The following is a 22298-nucleotide window of genomic DNA, read 5'->3' as shown; positions in this document are numbered from 1 at the left end:
ATATAGAAAGATAACATAAAATAGATAAGGTAATCAAAAACCTTAGAGACATACAGAATGTGGCATTTAAAGATGTTTTTATTGAAGATTCATTTATGATGGGACAGATTAACTTCTGACAATACTCAGCCTATGTCAAAAGAAGATGATGAGCATCAAAGAGCCTCTTTATGGGGGTGGCTTCACATGTGGCAAACAAGCAACTGAGGAAAATATCCTTGTTTCTACCGTAGACAGAATTCTGCCTAAAAATGGGCAAGCTTAGATGCAGGCAGAGTCAATGGCCAAACTCAGCTAAGACAGGTTAAACAAGTCCTCAATAGTTCCTGCCTTACAAGTATGTCTGTCAGATATATTGAGCCAGAAGGCTGAAGAAGATGCTCTAACATTATAGAGAATTTTGGGTGACTGTTCAGGAAGCAATCTCTGTCATCTTCTCGTTTGGGAAGCTGCCAACTTGCACTCCCTATATACTCAGGTAATTAATTTTATTCCTTCTCAAGTCTCTGATGAGGTTGAAGACCACATAAGTTAGTCTTACAATTAATCTTAGTTGTTTAGGGGTTAAGATGATTTTAGGACTAGATAGATGTTTTAAATTGATAATGATGAGATATGATAGATATTGATTTTAGACTCACCAAGATAGGGACGATGCTTTCTTGACGGTTGCCAAATACAAATAGACAGAACATTATGAATATAACATTTATATAATTCTGATTGTTTCTTGCTGTATGTAGTTTATTCTATATATGTGTAATAATATAAATGTATATATAAGAATATTTAATAAAAAAGAAAAAGAAAAAAATGAAGTTAGGCATGGTGGCGCACACCTGTAATACCAGCTCTCAGGGAAGCAGTGCCAGGCAGATCGCTGTGAGTTTGAGGCCAGCCTGGTCTACAAAGTGAGTCCAGGACAGCCAAGGCTACTCATAGAAACCCAGTCTTGAAAAAAATAAATAAATAAAAAAGAAATGAAGATGAGAGGGGAGGTCATACCCTGTCAACCAGAAAGTTGTACGAACCACAATATTCTGGATCACTTAACAGAAGTGATATTTATTTTAGTCTTTGTCAATACACACAAGGAAATAAGCATTCATAAGTTTCCCCTGCATGTGCTGCCTGTGACATAAGCTATAGCTGTCTCAAAGCACATCTCGTTATTCAGGGCTGAACACAATCTCCCTGCGTTGATCAATAGTTATTCATACTCCTTTGAGGGCTGGATTGCTTCTGTTATATTGGTTGTAGTTATATGTGTGTGGGCATTTTTGTTCTTTTCTTATTAAAGTTTTTAATACAATATATTTTTATCATATGCTTTGCTGAATTCCTCCCACATTTTCACTACCTCCCTACCAACCACTTTTATATTCTTTCTTTCTCTCTCTCTCTCTCCCTCTATCTTAAAGCGAGCAAGGAAAAAACCAGAAAACGGAAATAGAATCAAACCAGCAAAAGGCCAATAAGAGAAAAAAATGCCCAAAGTAGAAAAAACAAAACATTTCCATGAAAACACCATTGAGAGGAATCCTTATTTCTTAATGTCTATTGTGAAATTACAAAATTTTTACTTTAACAAGGCAAATGTTCCCCCATCATTTATTTCTTCATCTTGTCTTGCACATCCTTGATTGATTGGTTGAGAGGATAAGTTTGTAATGTTAAAGTGCAGAACTAGTGTTAAAATATCTTTTCTCTTTTATGGACTCTGCTTATTGCCGTGTTTATCAGTAATTACTCCCTTAGCCTATATATTCAAGTCACCCAACTTCACCTCCAGTGCTGTGTATACAAACAACCACAACAAGTTTTAAAGCTCATTATGGAAATACATTAATAGGAAGTAAAAATAGAATTTCCCTTAAACCATGTTGGGGGACAGGAATATCAGTAGGATTATGTACCAGTACTGGTAACTGAGTTAGTTTGGGTTTCTATTGCTGCAATTAAACACCATAATCAAAAAGCAAGTTGAGAAGGAAAGGGTTTGTTTGCCTCACACTTCCAGATCCTAGCTCATCATTGGAGGAAGTCAGGACGGGAACTCAAACAGGGTTCAAACCTGGAAACAGGCAGGAGCTGATGCAGAGGCCACGGAGGAGTCCTTCTTACTGGCTTGTTTCTGATGGTTGGCTCATCTTGGTCTCCTATAGATCTCAGGACCACCAGCCAGGGAATGCACCACCCACCATGAGCTGGGCCCTCCTCCATTGATTACTAATTAAGAAACTGCCTTACAGTTGGCATTTTCTCAACTGAGGCTCCTTCCTCTCGGAGGACTCTAGCTTGTGTCAAGTTGATATACAAAACCATCCAGTATAGGGTGTAGATGGAAAAAACTAAATAGAACAAAATTACTGATTGATTTTTAGAGCAATAGTAAAAGGTTAGAAGTGGGAAAAGCAAACAGAAGAGTTAATAAAGACGAGGGGAGCATTTTTTGGTGGCTCTGGTTATGGGTAAAATGAAAAGAGGTTTACAAAAATCATAACACAAAACAATCCAAGCACTCAACAGGCTGAATGTGACTCTATAATGGGCTACTCTGTGTCCCTTGGGAAATCTTATGAGAGATGAAGGTGGGGGGGTCAGAAGAGAGGGAGAGAGAAAGAGAGAGAGAGAGAGAGAGAGAGACCAAGCAGCCAACTCTTTTGTAGTTTTATGTGTATGTTGTGTAGTGTGGGCATATGTGTATATATGTGTGACACAATGTATGTTTGTGTGGATGTGCATATCTGTTTGTCCATGTGCTCTGGAGGCCAGAGATTAATATCAGGTATCTTCCTTGACTTCCCCGTCTTGTGTGTTGAAGCTGAACCCCACTTGATCCTAGAACTTGCTGATTCAGGTGCCTAGCTAGTTAGCTTGCTCCAGGGATCCTATGTCTCTACCTCCTGACCACTGAAGTGGTGGCAGGCCACCATGAGCACACTCATTTGTCTCATTTGTGCAGAGCTTGGATATCTGAATGCCAGTCCTTCTCATGCTTCTACGATAGGTACTTTACCAGATGAGGAGCCACAGTTGTAGTCTTGTAAAGTGCCCCCTTCCTCTCTGTCCCTCTGTCTCTGTATTGCTCTGTCTCTTCCTCTGTTTTGTGTATATTGCATATTTGTATACATAAGCTACATATGCCCATGTGTACACATGCCTGTGGATATCAGAGGATAACCTCCAGTGTCATCACTAGCATACCTCTCTACTTTCTATTAAGACAAGGCCTTTCAGTGGCCTAGCCTGGAACTTCATCTTGTGGGCTATAGTAGCTGAACAAGAAGCCTCAATAGATATAGCTGTCTCTGTCTTTCATGTTACCTTTGCTGAGAATCTACATTCCGTACGTTCCAGGGATGAAACCTGAGTTGTTGGGCTTGTGCTGTAAGATCTGTGACCTAATGCGCCTTCTTAGCAGCCCTTCATTTAAAAATAAAACAAAATAAAAAATTAGACAAATACTTCTGTGAAAAGGATTTCTTCCAACCAAGACAAAATAGCAATCACCTTGACCAAATGACCTTCACTAGGGTCCACTTCTTACACATTCAAGTCAGCATTACATCTCTAGGTGAGTTTCAAGCCTACAGTCCTTTGGGATTTTGAATAGAATTTAGGCTTTGTAGTCATACATTTTACCTATTTTATTGGGGTTTCTTATACCTCTGCCTCTCTTCTTCACTTCAGTCCCTTCTAACACCCCAATACCAGGTAGGAGAGAAAGCAGGTGAGAAGAAGACACATAGTTCTCTTTTGACTACTTCCTGCTGATTATATTCACTGGGGCAAAACATCCCCAACTTCTTCTAGCATGGAGTTGGGGAGAAGCTTTCTTCCTCAGAGCACCCCCTCCGCATCCCTCTCTGAGATCTGTCATTTATTCCTTCTCTGAGTCCCCAGAGTTAAACTATCCATAGCTGGCAAAGATCATGCCCCACTCAGAGGCCAGGTGAGGCAAATAGTCTGCTGGTGTGGACAATCTGAAGCAACCCCAAATCCCACACCTGAGATTAAAACAAAACACATGTTTACATACATAACTAAGTTTTTTAAGACACCAAAACTCCCACTACAAGGCTTCACATTTACGCCTTCACACAATGACCTTTCAACGCCACTTTTTCCCTCAGGACCTTCCATGTATTGCCTGCTCTCGATGGTTCTCCATAACCACAGAGAAAGATTCCACAACCCCTTACTCCTGTGTCCTTCATGACTCTAAGCCAGACACAGAGATAGAACATGCTGTCTTATATCACATCTGCAGCAGCTATTGCTTGTTGATTTTAGGAGCAGAAAATTCCTTAGGCCTTTCCTTTCCGCAAGTTGGAAGCACAGCTGGATGGGGTCTTTCTCTGAGGGGACCTTTTCTTTATTCTGTTTTGGTCCAGGCCTTTTCTTAATTTCATCTCTTTTAGCACAAACTTTGGCTCCAACATTAAATTTCCTGGTACTTGTTTTCTCTTCAAATTGTACATTTTGTATTTCTTTCTGTCCCATTTGTTCCTTTCTATGGAGGTCTGTGTAAGAGTGATCACTAGTAAACGTATGAATGAGCTATTGTGAAATCTCCTCTGCTAAGGAAAATAGTCCAGTTCTTTCCAGTTTAGCTTCAATACAGAAAGTAGCCAAATTCTTTTCCAAAATACCACAAGTATGACTCCATCTGCTTCTGTTTGGACTCTCAACCCTCCCAGCAGCAGCCGGGGCTTCCTTCTGGTAGATGCTGGTTTCGATGTGTGGCTGGGAAACAGCAGAGGCAAAAACTATGCCAGGATACATGTGTACCTAGACCCAGATTCTAAAGAATTCTGGGCTTTTAGGTGGTGTTGGAGGAGAGGGGGAAAAGGAAGCAAGGGACAAGCCATCCTAGAGGGTGGAGGAAGATGCTGCCAGCCCTGTACCTCATGAGGCTACAGAACATAAAGAACATAGGAAACTCCTCAGCAGACCAAGTGACCCAATCAGTGCAGGGGCAAACGAACTGAACAGAAAAGCAGCACAAAATCCAAAACTCACATGAAATAACATTCAATATCCTTGACCCTCAAATATGTAAATCAGAACTACCCAAGATTCCATCCTGCTCCTTCAGAAAGGCTTTCACCAAGGAGAGAATGTAATATCTGAGCAGAAATAATTATTTAGATGTTAAGAATTAACAAAATTAAGGAAAAATTATTAAATGAGATAATATCAAAACCCTGAGTTATATTGTATGTATCTCAAGAAAACAGTAAGTGAAATTTCCTTAAACTTCTTTAAAAATCTTTAAAAAAGAAAATAGAGTCAATTGCTGGTATGGGTGCCAGGAGAAAGGAACCATGGCTCCTGCACTTGGGTTGATTTTGGCATTATGACAACTGTAAGAGTGGCTGGCCTGATAGCTGCATAGGGCTTCCCTTTCATTGCATTAACTTAACATGAAAAAAAAATCCCAAAATTCCATTTGTGTCTTTCTTAAGATTTCTTACCCTTTTTATTGTAATAGTTAAGTAAACACACATTTTTAAATGTCCTATCACTGCAAAATTTTCTACTGAGGGTACAATTTTAGCTAATGCAGTTAAATATGTTATTAACATAAACTATTTTAAGATGTGGCAGAAGAAGTTTGCATCCTTTATACATTTGGCTCTGAAGCTGGGAAGATTCTGATGAAGGCAGCTTGCAGTTCTTGGGATCTGAACCGTGGGCGTGTAGTTTGGAAAAACTGCAGCCTTGTTTCCAGTGGCCACAGGGGGCCCAAGGAGCAATGTTGTCACAATATGTCATTTCACTCATCTTATGAACCACCAAGGTTACGATGGATCACAGAAGGAAGTTTTCTAGATTGTGAGAGTAACTTTCTGGCTTCTTGGATTGAAGGCTCGCTCCTTCCCTGGACCACTGAGATTTTGCAGCCTTCTGGTATCTAGGATACCATTTATGGCATGCAGAGGCACTGAGCACAAGTTTTTGCTCAGTGCATTCTTAGCCCTTCTTTAGTTCACCAGCAAAGTCTCTCTCTCTCTCTCTCTCTCTCTCTCTCTCTCTCTCTCTCTCTCTGCGTGTGTGTGTGTGCGTGCACGTACATGTATGTGTGCATGTGTGTGTGGGTGTGTGGGTGTGTGTGCATGTGTGCGTGTGTGTGTAGACTAAGAATGTGTTTTTCATAGCATGCTATCACCTGTGTTATCTCTCCTTGACATTATATTCTATTTAAAATATTTATGTGTATTCTATTTTATAGCTTTAAAATGCATTCTTTGAGACCATACAGGAATGGCACAAAAGAAGTAAATGTAGACAAACTGACAAATTGTATGCTAGATAGGTGACTTGCAGGGAGATGCATTACTCTCCATGTGGAAATCATTTAAGTATTTTTCCTTTTCATTATACAAAGCTTATCATAGCTTATTAACTGGAAGGTTTTAAAAACCTCTTATGATTTTTGACCCCTTATGTTTTAAAACAATTGTTCATATGTATTCATACTCACTATGTTACTTAATTCCAATGTAAAAGGAAATGGGCAGTTACATAAGAAAAGGCATTGGGCAAGCTCCAGTCCTTTCCATCAATGGCTTTGTTACCATGCTCCATAGATAGAAGTTTTTTATAAATGTCAGGACATTGGAGTCATCTGACCTTGTTTGCCCTGGACTTATCTTAACATGGAATAGAACAAATCAATTAAACCTTGAGGAAGGCATTTACTTTTGTTTTGTAACTATAGATGATGATTATCTGGTGAGTAGTTTCTCTTAAGGAAAAATTTAGCATGGTTGGGCCTATTTTTGATTTTGTGCTGCCAATCTGTAAAAATTGAATGTGGATTCCAAAAGGCTGGACTGGACCACTGGCTCTTTAAGGACAACCTAAGACAGACTGTCTCATGATGCTGTTGACGTAGTAATAGGCAGAGCTATTGCCAGTATAAACATGAAACAAAAGAAGTGGAGGGATAAAAAAAAAAAAACTGCCATTTGAAAATCCTGTAAATCCAAACATTGCATCTACCTGTAAATTACATCTAAACATGCATGTGACTGATACTGCACATGTCATTCAGGATATCTGGTTTGTGGGTAGCCTAGCAAAAGTTATCTGAGTTATTCAGAGAATCTTGATGTTTTTGTTTCAAAAAATTCCCTCTCCCAAGTTTCAGTGTTCAAGAATAAAGACAAGAATACAACTGGAGGAAAGATTTGGGGCTCTGGTAACCATAGAGCCCCATGATGCCTGGGAAAATATTTGACTTCACTGCTCTGTTGGAGAAAGCTGTGTAAATAGGAATGGGACCAAACTGATCAGCTCGCTAGAAACTGAGCCGTCTCTGTTGTATCTGTGCTTTAGAACCTGGTGAATTGTGGGCACACTGAAATTTGAGAAGGGTTACTCTACATACCACTATCTTTTATCTTATTCTATCTTCGTATAAAAGTCTAGGGAAAACATCTGGAAAGAAGTTGTTTCCTGAGCTGAAAAATCTCCAGTGTGTTCCACTCAAGTGCTCTCTTTGTAGATGATGAAAGGACTAGAATGTACTGTTTCTGTACAAGGCACTAAAATATGCAACGGATTTTGGTCTATTATATTTTTTATTTTCTATGTATTTTCTTTATTTTTGAGATTAAAATAAAATACATCACTTCCCCCTTCCCTCTCCAACCTCCAAATCACCCATATAACTCTGTTCTGTCTTTCTCTAATTCATAGCCTCTATTTCATTAATTATTGTTACAGAGAGAGAGAGAGAGAGAGAGACAGAGACAGAGACAGAGACAGAGACAGAGAGACAGAGACAGAGAGACAGAGACAGACAGAGAGAGACAGAGAGAGACAGAGGCAGACGGACAGATGTTGTTGTTTGGCTTTTGTTTTGAAATTCTGGAAGCAATTGAGCATAGAGTCACTTTCATGTTGCTAGGCAATCCCAGGTGCTGGTAGTTCTCACCAGGACTCTACAGAAAGGCAGATACCTCCAAAAAAGCAGTACATGCCAGAGACACAAGCCAACCGTATTTTATAGTTAAAATCTCACCAAACCATTCATGAATTCACAATGACATAAATCTTACTCAAGATGGCATAACTCTCATGACTTAATTAATTTGTGCATGTCCTACATATTAATACATTGCAACATAGAGAAAATTCAACTTTAATTTTGATGTAGAGCTGTAAAAAATATCTACCAAAACTTGAATCTAAGAAAACATCATAAAATACCTAGAAAAGTTAGAAAAGCCATGCAGACAATATTAGATCCAATACTATTTAAGGACTACAAAGAAGAAATACTAGCTAAAACTAACCATACATAGCTTTTAAATTAAGTATTGTACTACAGCATGCATAAATAATTTATATGTACTATAACATAAGTTGAATTGGTAAATGGAAATTCACTAGGTCCCTTAAATAGCCTTTTCTCTGTTTCAGTTCTTGATTCATCTTATTTATTTATTTATTTATTTATTTATTTATTTATTGTTCACTTTACATCCCAAATGTAACCCTCTACTTCATTACCTCCCAGTCCCATCTTTCCTCCCTTGTTTCCCTCCCTCTTCCCATAATCCTGAGAAAGGAAGGGGGAGCCCTCCTTCCCTAACATCTGACTTTAGCCTGTCAAGTCTCATCTGAACTGTACGTATGTATCCTCTTGCTCTGTGGCCTGGCAAGGCTGCCTCAGCAGGAGGAAGTGATCCATGAGTGGACACCAAAGTCCATGTCAGAAGCAGTTCCTTCCCCATATTATGGGACCCACAAAGAGACTGTACTGCCTATCTTTTACATCTGGACAGAGAGGTCTAGGTCCTCACCTTGCATGGTCTTTGGTTGGTGCATAAGTCTCTGCAGCATCCCCCTCCCCCTCCCTGATTTTTTGGCTTCACTGGCTTCCACATAGAGCTCCTGTCCCCTCAAGGTCCTTCTATTCCCCAACTCTTCCATAAGACTCCCTGAACTCCACCCTGAAGTTTGGCTGTGAGTCTCAGCATCTTCTTCAATCCCCTGCTGGGGACCACTTTCAGAGGATCAGTATGGTAGGCTGCCTTCCTGTTCCTTCTCTTCAAATGCTTCTTCCAGTGTCTATTCTGTTTGCTCTTCTGAATGAGAATTAAGCATTCTCCCAAGGGCCCTCCTTGTTTTTAGCTTCTTTAGGTCTGTGTATTGTATTGTGGTATCCTGTAATATGTGGCTAATATCCACTTATAAATGAGTATATACCATGTGTGTCTTTCTGTCTCTGGGTTACCTCACTCAGGATGATCATTTCTAGTTCCATCCATTTACCTTCAAATTTCAATATTTCCTTGTTGTTAATAGCTGAGTAGTATTTCATTGTGTAAATGTATAACAGTTTCTTTATCCATTCTTCAGTTAGGGACATTTAGGTTGCTTCAAGTCTCCGAAGAAGAAATTAAGAAGGTGTCAGAAGAGGGAAAGATCCTCCATGCTCATGGGTCGGTAGGATTAACTTAATAAAAATGGTCATCTTGCCAAAAGCAATCTATAAAGTAAGTGTAATTCCCATAAAAATGCCAACACAATTCTTTATAGACCTTGAAAGCAATTCTCAACATCATATGGAAAAAAACTAATAACTTAGACAATCTATACAGCAAAAGATCTGGCGGTATCTCCATCCCTGATCTCAAGCTGTACTATAGAGCAACAGTAATACAAACTGTATGGTACTGGCGTAGAAAGGCAGGTGGATTGATTGAATTCAACCAAAAACCCAGAAATAAATCCATACACCTATGGACACTTGAATTTTGACAATGAAGCCAAAACCATACAATTGAAAAAAAGATAGCATCTTCAACAAATGGTGTTGGTCTAACTGGGATACATGTAGAAAAATGTAAATAGATCCTTATTTATCAATCTGCACAAAACTAAAGTCCAAGTGGATTAAAGATCTCAACATAAAACCAGACACACTAAATCTCTTAGAATTTTAAAAAGTGGGAAAGAGCCTTGGGCTCAATGGTGCAGGAAACAACTTCCTGAACAGAACACCAACAGCTCAGGATCTAAGATCAACAATTAATGAATGGAACTTCATGAAACTGAAAAGCTTCTATAAGGCAAAGGAAAACAGAACAAAATGATAGCCTACAGACTGGGAAAAGATCTTCACTACTGCTATATCTGACAGAGGACTAATATCCAAAATATATAAAGAACTCAAGAAATTGAACACTACCGAATCTAATAATCCAATTTTAAAATGGAGTACACAACTAATCAGAGAATTCTCAAAAAGGAATATTGAATGACAAAGAAACATTTAAAGAACTGCTCAATGTCCCTAGTCATCAGGGAAATAAAATCAAAATGACTCTTAGTATATAATGTGTGTGAAGAATAATCTTAAATTTGAATTCTATGCCAATGTATCAAAAATTAAACTTATTTTGCATCTATATACAAATTATATACCAGTGAATTAAAAATAATCTTGTGAGTAACAAGTAAGGCACTAAATTCACTAATCTACTTTTTGTCCTATCATCACTATATATTTCTATGTGCCATCTTTTTTTTCAACCCTTATCTCCAAACCTAAAAATGAAAGATAAAGGAAAAAGAGAGATATCCCTGAGTCCCTTCTTGTTTTCTCTCTAAATTAGACCAATAATAACTTATAACCAACTCCCAATAAAAATAAACATCTACCGCCTAAGAAAGCAACCAAAAACCTACCCTATCCCCTTAAGGGTAATGGGTGTCAATCGTTCCTGCCTCACAAATATGCCTGTCAGATATATTGGGTCAGAAGGCTGAAGGTGATGCTCCAACATTATAGAGAGTTTTGGGTGACTGTTCAGGCAACAAACTGTCTCTATCTTCTCATTTGAGAAGCTGCTAACCTGCACTCCTTGTATACTCAGGTAATGAATTTTGTCCCTTCTCAAGTCTCTCTCTGATGGGGTTTAAGACTAGGTAGTTTAGTTTTACAATTAAGTTTACTTGTTCAGGGGTTAAGATGTTTTTAGGACTAGATAGATGTTTTAAGTTGATAATGACAAGATATGATAGATATTAATTTACATTCAGAATTTTAGACACACTGAGATAGGAAAGATATTTTCTTCAAGGCTGCCAAAGACACATAGCCAAAACACTAAGAATGTAGCATTTATATAATTCCTGATTGTTTTGTGGTTCTTTTTGCTGTAGGGAGTTTATTGTATATATGTGTAATAATATAAATGTATATATAAAAAATAAAAACAAAATGACTCTGAGATTCCATCTTACATCTAGCCAAATGGCTAAGATCAAAAACTCATGTGGCTGGGCATGGTAGTGCATGCCTTTAATCCTAGCACTTGGGAGGCAGAGGCAGGCGGATCACTGTGAGTTCAAGGCCAGCATGGTCTACAAAGCGAGTCTAGGACAGCCAAGGCTAACAGAGAGATCTTGTCTCAGGAAAAAAAAAAAAAACACTCAAGTGACAGGACATGCAGACAAGGATGAGGAGAAAGGGGAGCACTTCTCCCCTGCTGGTGGGAATGTAAACTTGTACAATGACTTTGGAAGTCAATCTGGCTTTTTCTCAGAAAACTGGGAATAGATCTACCTCAAGACCCAGCCTTACCATGCCTGGGCATATACAACAATGACATTTGCTCAACTATGTTCATAGCAGCTTTATTCATAATAGCCTGAATTTGAAAACAACCTAGATGTCCCTCAACCAAAGAATAGATTGATTCATATTTTAAAATCATCTGTTCCTGCCTCTCCCTTTTGACCACCTTGTTGTGTGTGGGAATAAGCATTTTAGTTTTATTGATTATATTTCTTGTCATTTATTTATGTCCTTCTCCAAATTTTAGCAATATTATTTTTTACATTGTCCTAGAATTTTATTTCATATAGCTATTTCATAATAGCATCAAATACACTTATTTGGTAAACATTTCTTAATTATCAAATATACTATATGAGAACCCTTTCTGAAACAGTTGGTATCTTGATTGATAGTTTTTATTCTAGTCATGAAATGTATTTTCATACTCCAGGTTATTAAAAGTCATTTTACATGTATTCCAAGCATTGCAAAATATCATCTTCCATATTTATATTTTATGTGACTGAAGGAAAATAAAAAGTTAAAAGGCAATGATGTCAGAGTCCTTTGGATCACAAGATGTAAAAAAAAAAAAAGGAATCTCTTAACTAGTTTATATTTCACTGCCCATTAGGAACATCAGGAGTAAAGCAAAGCTGTAGCTTGGTTCATACGCTACATGAGTGTAGAGGAGATGTTAAAAAAAGACCATTCAAAAAGAGGAGTAGCAACAGGATAATTCCATATTAAAACAAACAACGGTGTTTCGTTTTTGTGCTTGGTGGTAGAGGTGGTTGTGGAAGAATGGAAGGAAATAATTCCACTGCAACTTCATTGTAATTTAAGTCCCTTGCATTTTTTACAGAACTAATTGAACATGTACAATACAAACTAGAAAATTTGTCCTAAATTATTTCTCACTGATGCCTTAAGGTACAGCCTTTTGTTAGCCTCCTGTGGATTCCCTCACCTGACTTTTTCACCATTATCAATATTGGTGAGCAGAGTGGAGTTTGAGAATATGACATTCTGCCCCACCCATCTCTTCTTCACAGCCGTATAAAAGATTCCTAAGACTAAAGAAAATTGCATGCAGTTCGGTAATGCTCCAGGTTCTGTTTAACACTTTATTGGATGCAGCACCTCTATTTCAGTATGCATGAACTTAGAATTCTTTAAAGTGACAATTTTTATAACAAAGGCATAGTTTTAAGTGATATAGTTCACCACATTATATTGAAATGGTACCTTATAATTAATGTTGTTAAAATATGTACATTTAAAATATACAGGAATGCCCTCAAATCTATTTCAGGTGTATCAGAGTTTACACATTTGATAATGATGCCTTTGGTAGTGATGGAGAAAATACTTTTGTTGTGCGGGAAACACTGAAGTATTTTGCCCATTTTAAAAGCATCTTACATCATAAAGAAGCAGATGAATAAGTATGTGTGAAAATTCATTACTTTGAATATATTAAACCAGTAGGTGAAGGGATATAGAACCATATTTCTGTCTTTTGAAATATTTTATTTCATTAATATCCTGTGTAATTCACCATGTGTTTCAAAAATACACCATGGGCATCAACTGTTTTGTTGATACAAGATTTTTTCCATAATTGCCATGACCTTATACTGAGGAACATTCACGCTGTTTGTGTTGAACTTAGCTGAAAATGGAATAGAGCTAGGTAATTACAGTATAAGGAAGGTACTGACTTTGCTTTCAACATGGCATTCAGTGGTGCCCCAGTAGGTAGTTTTTCTGAGGAAGAACAAGCATGCTTTGTATTGTTTGGGAATTTTGAAAATAGTAATGTTTTTGACCATTATTTCATTCAATTTACTGACAATTATAGAATTCTTTTTTATTTTATTATAATTTCTTCACATTACTCTCTGATTGTAATCCCCTCACTCTTCTCTTCCTGTTCCTATCCTCTCTCCCTCTTCAGCACTATTTCCCTCCCCTATATCTCTGACAGGTGGGGTCCTTATCCCTCACTGTCTGTCCAAATACTTAATGTTGATATGTGAATTTGAGATTTTAAGAAGCGTATTTGAGAAAATTATGGATGTTAATCTCTTCCAAGTTGGCATATACAGTGTGAAATGAGCAATTCAGCCACAGGAGAAATTTAAGACTAAGCTGTAGCTTCTGGAAAAGGATACAACTAACATTCAAGAACACTGGTTGCATCAACTTCCAAGTTATGAAAAATGGTAATGGTCCATGTCACCCTACAACTGATATTTACTTTAGCACGTGGAAATAAATTATGGGTTATTTAATCTCATAATGCTTCCTTCAAACACACCTGTGACCTTTTAAACTATATGTGTCAGCCTGTATTTCTTGTTCTCCTCTCGGGCAGTCAAAGACTCTTAATTACCACTTTTGACAATTCAAAAATTGTTATCTTTAGTAGACACTAATAAAAATGTGTCAGGGTCATGTTAAGATGTGTAACACAGTTAAAAAAAATAGCACACTTGTCTTTAAATTTATTTTATAGAAAAATGATGTAAATATTGTAATATGTTATAACCATCAATATTGAAATGATATATTGAATAAAATGGGTTAAATAAATATGGTGTTAAATTTTTTTAATATCATAAAATTTTTAGGCTTCGATTAGTGAAACAAAAATGCAAGCATCATGAAGACTGTGACACTCTATGAGCCCATGGTGTGCTCTCTGTTTTTCCTGAGTGGTCAGCAGAGAAGTAAATATTCATCTGGGGCGTGGGACACAGAGCCTTCTTCCCCATTGTACTGCACTACCAAAACCTGTATTTATTTAAATCACAGGTAGGTAGCAGACAAATGTCATTTGTCTAATCAGCCTCATCAACATTTTGCCCTGAGAGAAACATATTTGGAAAGACCACTCTTCTCCTGAGATGAACTCATCAGAGTCCTCCAATGAGCCACTGTACTTGGGGACTCAGTAGAAATGACTGCCGGATGCTCGAAAAGAGATAGGAAAAGAAGAAAAGGGGTGAGGCAGGAAGAAAGAGGAGAAAATGGAATTGTGTACCTCAAGGTAAAGTTTTATCTAAGCTTGTTTTTGCACTAACTGGATCTCATACGCTGAATGATTTATGAAGAAGTTTTATCCTTTCATGGTTGAGAGGCCAGGAGTTCATATACCAGAATTTACTTCTTCTGGTGAGAACTTGGAACAGAGGTAGTACAAACACCCCATAATAAGAAGGATGTTTGCAAGGAGCATATCCAATTAAAATTACGTAACAGAGCTGGCAGCAGTGGCACACACCTGTAATCCCAAAACTCAGGGGGCAGACACAGAAGATTCTCTGTGAGTTTGAGGCCAGCCTAGTCTACAAAGCAAGTCTAAGACAGCCAAAACTACACAGAGAAAACCTGTCTCAAACTCCAAGCCCCCCCCCAAAATTGCTCAGATACAAATGTACTTATCCCTATAAATAATAAGTAACTACTTGTAGCATATGAGAATCACTGAATTAATATTTTAAGTATTCATTTTTATTTTATGTATATTAATATTTTGCCTACATCTTTCTTTGTGCACCACATGTATTCCTTGTGCTCACTAAGGCCAGAAGAAGGTATTGGGTACCCTGGAATGGGTATTACAGGTGCTTGCGATCTACCATGGAAATGAAAGGACACAGACTCGGGTTCTTTGGAGAATTCTTAACTGCAGAGAAGTCTTTCCAGCCCCAATTATTAACATTTTAATTGATGATGTTTGTTCCTTTAGTTGAAATTCACCTTTATGCTGCATTCACATAATAAAGACAGGCAGATGCTAGCTCTTGAAAACTGTTAACATCTTGAGATATAGTAATCGTTTTTTTAAAAGAAGAGTCAGAAGTGTGATTCCATAGAGTATTTGCCAAGTGATGGGGAGAAAAGGACACTTTAGCAGTTCTGTTCCAACTGCCTCTTAGGATAGGCAGGGAGACAAACACAGCTGTATACAGTAAAAGTAGTGTTACTGAGTAGACAGGAGGCATTAGGCTTCTCCAAAGATAAGTTTTGTGGTTTATTTGCATTTTAAAAAAAGCACATACTTCTTGATTTAATTTTTGTGGGTAGATGAAAGAAAAATAATTTCATGACAACAAACTTAACATTGAAATCCTATTTAGTTCTTTAAAAAACACAGAAGCAAGATATTCTGCATATTATGATGAGTAACATCGTGCAATTTAACTTCTCAATGGAAAGTCATTGTTTTCTCTTGTCACATGACTCTCTCCATACCTCACATTGTGATTCTATATCAATAAAATAAACTAGCAAAATGGTGTTTGGCATTATTAGCTCCAGTGTCATCCATACTGCACAGTGGCATCTCAAACTTTAGAGGAAAGCATAGAAGTCTCTGTTTCATGTACCCTTGAAACTCATTTTGATTACCTGTGCATGCCTGGAAAATAAAATACATTTGACAATAAATAAATGAGTTCCATTTAACAGTGACATTCAAACTAAAAGCAACCAAAACGATGATGCACACTTCTCATCCCAGTATCCAGAAGGAAAGGTAGGAGAACTTTGTGCTCCACAACCTGCATGTGACTTTGAGGACATTAAACTTTGTCTGCAGTTGGATAGTTTGAAGTCTCATACATACCAATCTACTTTTCTCAATAGTTATAAGAGTGGCTACACTATGCTGTATTGCGCACTGCTTTTAGTTACATTTAACTCCATTATCCAGGGGCATTGCATCGCACCAGGCCTGGCCCTGGCTGAAGGTACGTGGGGAATTTTATTTCAATACTCTGTGTTCCCCACGTTTCCCAAAGTTCCTATGTCTGTTGTGCAAGACTCCTGCCATCACTTCAATTGGTACATAGACCCACAGGAGCATCGCTGCCAGAATCTTTCATTCCTTACTGGGATTTTTGAACACATATAAAATTCTCCTACAAATTGATAAGCTTCTTGGGTATGTTAACCTTTGATTTTGGAAGACAATGTTGGTAAAACTGCACAATATAATATACTGTTAATATTGCAATGATTCTATTTCCTAATTTTCAGTATTAATAAAGATATGACAAGTTATCTCTTCTATAATGTACATTCTTTCCAACTTGGCATTTTCTGATAATATGAAAATTATGCTACATTATTGATATTTTCAATTTCTTTCTATTCTGTCTATACATTAATTGAAGATTACAGACACATTTTTAGAATCTTTACTTATGTAAATACTCTGGAAATAATCTTGAAATTTTTGGATGGGGTTAGTCTGTCATTACCTATAATAATTAGCATGCCCATCCCTCATGGCCCATTAGTTTCGTTTTGAGCGGTTTGCTGACAGTTATATGTTTAGACCTGAGTTTGTGTGGACATGTGTTCTGGTGCTGCAGCACAGCACTACAACGCTAGTAGTTTATTTGAAATGTGTCAGTTGCTTAGCGACAATCCACAGTACTTACAGGCAAATCTTACAGGTTTGCTAAGAAGACAAATGACTGGCTCTGTGATCAAGAGTAGTTTCATGTTTGAGGTGTAAATATCGTATCTTGGAAAGAAACAGAACAAAGCCCATATAACAAAATGAAAATTTTGATGGCAGGAAATAAAAATTATTACTATGTGAATGGGACCAGACTAATACCCTTTCATTACTAAGTCTTTGCCCTTTAATTAAAAATTCCAGTTTCTGCTGGGTGCAATAGTGCAGGCATGTAATCCCAGAACTCAGGGAGGCAGAGGCAGGAGGATCACTGTGAATTCGAGGCCAGACTTGTCTACAAAGCGAGTCCATGATAGCCAAGGCTACACAGAAAAACCTTGCCTCAAAAAACAGCAACAAAATATTCCAGTTTCTGTGTTTTGAAAGTCTAAAATCCAAACTGCACATACATAGGACATTTTTCACTTCTGTAGAGTGATTTTTGCTATACCTCGTGTCCATGAATAGCCAGCCACAGAGATCTGAGGGTCAGAGTCTTGGCACTCACTTCATATATAATGGCCAGATGTATCTTCATATTCATGGGCCAGAGTACTAGATTTTTCTGCCAGGGAACACAGATTGTGTTATTTTATAGATCCACACATGGCTTATTTTGACTTTCTCCAAGCATTTCTTTTATAAACCAGAATATGAGAACATAAGAAAAAATTTTGACATATCTTACCTTAATATAGTAGTTCTTTCATGCTATTCTTTTCCTTGACAAACTATCAATACAGCAAATGTATGTAGAGCTAATGTTTGTTGAGGTTAGGTATATATACACACATATATACACAAATTATAGACAAATCTGTATATAAGAAATGGGCACGATCATATAGACAAGGCCAAATACTACTGAAAAAATCTAGCTACTGGAACATACTCTTAAGAAAGGTTGACATTTAACACTAAGTTCAATGAGCCCTGTGGCCAGGTAAAGGTTGAGTCTATTTGCAGGAATGAGTGTCCAAGTTTCTGGTTGGACAGAAACTCACTGTAAAGTGCAGCTCACACTGAATCCACGGGTGAGCCTCCTGTCTATGTCTCCTGAGTGCTGGTATGAGCTACCATGATCAGCTCTATTTTTGTCCTCCAATATCTCTCCATAGATTATTTTAACACATAGTTAACTCAGTTGCATTTTAAGTTTAATTGGAATCTATGGTTAGTTGAAAATTTTTTAATTAAACCTAAAATCTTGATAGTAAAATCATCAATTACTATCAGTTTCTTTGTGGGATGGGATGGAATGTGTTCAATATTAACTCAAACTCCCGAAAAAAGATAGAAAAGCATTTTACAAGTCAGATAAATTTTCTCCATGATGAAGTCCATATCTGGTCAGGTTCTTGCCAACATAGGTATAAAGAGGATATATCAGAGGTAGAGATAACAGTTATAAAATAAGATCAATTGTCATAATAGTCTCTTTATAATCTGAGAAATTATTGACGGCATGCATACCAAAGAAATATATTTGTCATAAAAATTCATAACTCTAAAAATCGGACTTCTGATGTTGGCTCTCTCCTACAGAGAAATTAAGAGGTTAGGCCAATATCTTACTTGCAGTCTCCTGAATCAATTAAATAAGAAAAATGATATATTCCCCCTGTGATTAAATATCCATTCATACTTTTATTCATCACTCTTCCTCTAGGTCTGTATTCTGAAAGCATTGTGTTCCCATTTTTTTTTGTCAGAAGTGTTTACTATGCAACAGGGAAGTATTAAAAAAAAGAAAGAGAAAATAAAACCATATAAAATGATATATTATAGAATGAAATCCAAAATACACTTCACAGATAAATGGAATGCTTTATATTGTAACCAATATTGATTAGCTTAAACAGCAACAGTGGAGTAGACACTCTGAGAATCTATACAGTCAGTGAAAATCTCAATGAAGAAGTAGCTTCAGAATGGAGAACACAAATAAACAAGGAAGAGAGACTTATGAAGAATGACACTTCAAGCGGAAGTAACGTGTGCAAAACATACAGAAATTCCAAAGTCAATGGATACAATCAAGAGAGTAAAGTTTATTATTGTCAGAGACTAGAGAGCAAGAGAAAATGAACGAAGAGATGAGCTGTGAACTGAACATACAGACACATTCCTGTAGGTAGAGATTTTAATATATCACATAGAAAAGGTACAATAGTAGAATTCTTATGATATAGCACATTTTACTTAATTTGTTATATAATAATTTTATATACCATAGGTTGTCAGAACATGTAGTTTATGACAGGCTGTAATTGTCCTCTATATGTTTACTGTAAGTAAGAAAATTTATTTAAGAATAGATTCGAGATGTAAGAAGGTGCTGTTCATAAAGAGCTTAGTGATTTGGCCTGTGACACTCAGTACAATGTTCTGCAGGTCCAGTTGGACATGACATGTTTCACTGGCAAGCCACAATTATGGGACCTAATGACAGCCCATATCAAGGTGGTGTATTCTTTTTGACAATTCATTTTCCTACAGACTACCCCTTCAAACCACCTAAAGTTGCATTTACAACAAAAAGTTACCACCTGAAAATTAAAAGTAATGGCAGCGTTTGTTTTGATATTCTAAGGTGACAGTGGTCTCCTGCTTCAACTATTTATAAAGTTTTTTTTAATCCATTTGTTAACTGCTATGTTATCCAAAGCCAGATAACCTCCTAGTGCCAGCGTTTGCACAAATCTATAAAACAGAGAGAGATAAATACAAAATAATATCTTAGGCATGGACTCAGAAATAAGCTGTGTGATGCTACCTTAAAGTCAGAATAACCTGCATTATACCTGGAATGCACTTTTTTATTTTTTCATGCTGCTGCTCCCCTGTCAGACCTCATCTTTTTAAATTTTATTCTTGGTTTCCCTCTCTCCATTCATTCACATGCTCATCAGAGATGATTTTAAGTTCTTCCAGCTTTGGACAACAACTGCTTTTAGAAACTGTAAAATGGTTACAAGAGAACAGTTGCCCATGATTCTGAATTTTTTTTCTAAACTGGAGCATGTGTATTATATTGCCAGTGCCTTCATTCTAACTTGGTTCTGGGACTAAACCAATCCTCAGTGCTCTAACACACTGAAGAAGCCATCTGAGGAGAAGGGAGATGGATGCTCAGCTGTCACATTAAAGCAAGAAGCATTATTCTAGCAACATCCATTCCTGTTTCAGCCTTCCACTGTTCGAGATGTGAGGTTACATGATGTACTTCATGCTCATAACTAATGTAGCTGGAGAAGAACTGGTACTGAATTATAGCCTCAGCAGAACAGAAAATGTGGTGTATTTTATGCATGTCAATAAAGAAATGACCTGTCCTTGCTCTACGGAGAATAGAAATTGGAAGTCAAACACCCTTTGTATTCCAAAATACGGTCTCAAAAAATTTTGTAATTTTCATTTAAATTGTTAGGAAGCTTATATCTGCTAGTAAATCTATCTTCCAATAATGTTTGATATAACACAAATGATGCAAGTTGTCAATGGATGAGTGATCAACTAATAGCTCTCCTATTAATTGATTAAGTTTCCTTCAATAAAGTTGGATAAACCAAAAAAAAATTAAAAGATCAGATTTGAATAGTGGTCTTTACCAATTTCTGAAGCTGGAACAATACACCACAAACTGTATGCATTGTGAAAAGGGAGTACAGTTGACTCAAACTTCTGTAGATTTTAGAGCATGATGGGTACTCAGTTCTGGGAGTGCAAGAGGCCAGGCAGCAAGAAGTGCAGGGAAAGGAAGTCACATGGACATTGAGAAAGCAAGACTTGGAGACAAGGCAAGTGTGCTTTTCTCTTATTTTCATAATAAAATTTCTTTTGGAAATATCACTTCCAACCTTAGCTGACCTATTCCTGAGATACAGCATCACTTCATTTAATGGTGAGGTCCTCCATATCTAAAAATTTAACAAGGATCCACCATGACAGCACTGTCACTCTGGACACCAACCTGCAAGCACATAGATTAGCACATGGGTCACATTCAAACAGTAGCTTACGCATTTCCTGCTATCAATACGCCAGATTTTTTTTTCCTGGGCACATAGGGATTGAAATTTCTGAGGAAATGAATGTATATCTTCATTTTGCTGGACAATGAAATTTATTTTCCCAAGACATTATTCCAGTTTACTCTCATGTAATGAAGGTAATGCTGCCAGATAGTTTCAGTCTTTTGGCAATTCTTGTTATTAATGCTTTGTCATTTGAATGTTCTGAAGACAACACTTCCCAAACTTATACACATGCTGCACTTAGGTTAGTCACAGGATAAGATGTCTTTAAGAAGGCATTGCTCCCAACTGCACTCTTTATCATGACTCATTTTGTAACTCTATAAACAGGCGCTCTCACACTTACTCAGTAAGGAAAGATTCTCATAAATAGAGGTTTGAGGAAAATACAGCGTGATGAGTTGTTCTCCAGTGTTAAAGCTAAAGAACACTTTAGTATTTACACTAAGGATGAGCATTTACACTAAGCAGAAGGGTACTGGCAGGTGATGAGCACAGAGCTAAGGAAGCACGTCAGTCTTGAGAGCTTGGCGACATTTGTCTTGTGATTTGACAAGCAGCCAAGTTCCTGGCTAAAGTAGGCACTGTCCTTTTCCAGGAAAGGTCATCCAAAAAATACATTCATGGATATATTTATGGGGAGCAAGATGGAAAAAGGAGAATCAAGATTTCATTCAGACTACGAGAAGTCAAAGGAATTGATATTGGGTAACACAGTGTATGATGCTTGAAAACTGTGCACTATGTATGGCACTGCTTTAGACTCAGCATAAAAACAACAACAGACAAAATCATTTAGATGTTGGGTGCAACATGATCGTTGAAATTTACAACCTTGATTTTACTGCTAAGATTATTTTGCTAATGTGTATCTTTCCCCTTTTTCTAGCTTACTTGGCATCTTGATACTGGGAAATTGAACAAAAAAAGTAAAATCAAGGAAAGATCAGAAGCCATAGCCTGTACTTGGGGCAGAAGCAGGAACACAAACCATGGGGTCTATCTCTATAGCCTGAATTGACAAATATGTGATTATTAAAACTGTGTGCTCAGAATAGCACTTTAAAATAGTACTTACAGTGAATAGAAAAGAGATGTTTATTGTTCATGTTTGTGTTTTATAAAATCTAAGAACATTGGTGGAATACAGGTCCTATGTACATAACTATGAACGGAGGCCAGGATAGATATGGTGACCAGA

The 22298-nt window shown here is 37.2% G+C and overlaps 1 pseudogene; it reads left to right on the top strand.

Moving 5' to 3' along the window:
* Positions 1–19417: 19417 nt before the first annotated feature.
* LOC127190085 (ubiquitin-conjugating enzyme E2 D3-like) lies at positions 19418–19830 on the top strand (annotated as a pseudogene).
* Positions 19831–22298: the final 2468 nt, after the last annotated feature.

Source organism: Acomys russatus, chromosome 5 (assembly GCF_903995435.1).
Source record: "Acomys russatus chromosome 5, mAcoRus1.1, whole genome shotgun sequence".
NCBI classification, from domain to species: Eukaryota; Metazoa; Chordata; class Mammalia; order Rodentia; family Muridae; genus Acomys; species Acomys russatus.
Note: the sequence above shows the minus strand (reverse complement) of the source record. Positions and strands in the feature narration are given on the sequence as shown.